The following is a 1,517-nucleotide window of genomic DNA, read 5'->3' as shown; positions in this document are numbered from 1 at the left end:
AAATGTGCTGATGAATTCTGACCGACTCTAGACAAGATTTCCTCAATCATATCCTCTGGTAGGTCTTCTAAAATATTCGGTTGTCTACCCTTAACGTCCATTTTGTTTTTATACTGTAAAATAGACAAGGATTAGATTCGTAATAACAAACAATACAAGCAATTTTTACATAGAACATAAAAGTACAAGCACACTACAATACATTTATTACACAACATGCTCACACCCCTCTAATCTGAATCACTGGTTTCTTCTTCTTCGGACTTGGTTCTTTTTCCTAATCTTCTAGGGATATATGATGTTCCTCTAATACGAGTCGTCATTTTCCACATTGGTTTAGAAAAACCTGGTGGTTTAGAGGTTCCCGGGTTATTATCACGATATTGAAAATACGGGTGTTGACGGTACATATAAAGTTCATCGGGGTTGGAATCAGATTTCTCTATTTTGATGCCTTTTCCCTTATTATTTTCTTTTGCCTCATTAAATTGGGTCGGGGTAATTTCTATAACATCATCGGAATCCTCATCAGGATCCGATTCATCGGAAAATTGGTAATTTTCCCAATATTTTGCTTCTTTAGCGGAAACACCATTGACCATTATTAACTTTGGTCCATTGGTTGAGGATTTTCTTTTATTTGATCGATTTTATGTGGTTCCTACTATTCCCCCCTCCGGAACCTCTTCTTCTTCTGGTTCCTCTTCTTCCGGTTCCTCTTCTTCCGGTTCCGTTTCCTCTTCTTCCGGTTCTTCGGGAACTTGTTGTCACGACCCGAAAAATTTCGACTAATTTTAAACCAAACTCTCGATACGATTTAGTATTCTTGACACAATAAGCAAAGTCTGTAATGTTGAGTCTCGAAAATTTTGAAACTATATTCATGTAATCAATTACCCTTGGACTATTTCCGACGATTCATGAACAATAGTTGTAGATAAATGTGTGTGTGTGTGTGTGTGTATATATATATATATATATATATATATATATATATATATATATATATATATATATATATATATATATATATATATATATATATATATAAGTATAGAAATAATTATATATAACAAATTGGAAATTTTAAAAATACAATTTAGTCACTCGAATCAGAAATGAAAACTTATATACAACATACTAAGGTTGCTATATTAATATTATTATTACTCTCATCAAAATAAAAATAAAAAAATAATAATCAATATTATTAATACTATAAAAAAATAGATAAAAAGTTTGATACATATAAATTGTTACATTACTATTATTATTAATCTTATAGTTATCATAATTAGTAATTATTATTAAGCTTTTTTTTTTTTTGTATTAATATTATCATACTTTTAATTTTTTTTATCATCTATTATTATTAGTATCTTTATCAATAATATTATTATTGTTAGAAATATTATTATTATTAATTAGTATTATTAATATTATGAATATAATTATAATTATTAATTATCAATCTTAAGAATCATAAATACAGATAAATCGAATTCAGTTTGTTACAC

Source organism: Rutidosis leptorrhynchoides, chromosome 3 (assembly GCF_046630445.1).
Source record: "Rutidosis leptorrhynchoides isolate AG116_Rl617_1_P2 chromosome 3, CSIRO_AGI_Rlap_v1, whole genome shotgun sequence".
Classification (NCBI taxonomy): Eukaryota; Viridiplantae; Streptophyta; class Magnoliopsida; order Asterales; family Asteraceae; genus Rutidosis; species Rutidosis leptorrhynchoides.
Note: the sequence above shows the minus strand (reverse complement) of the source record.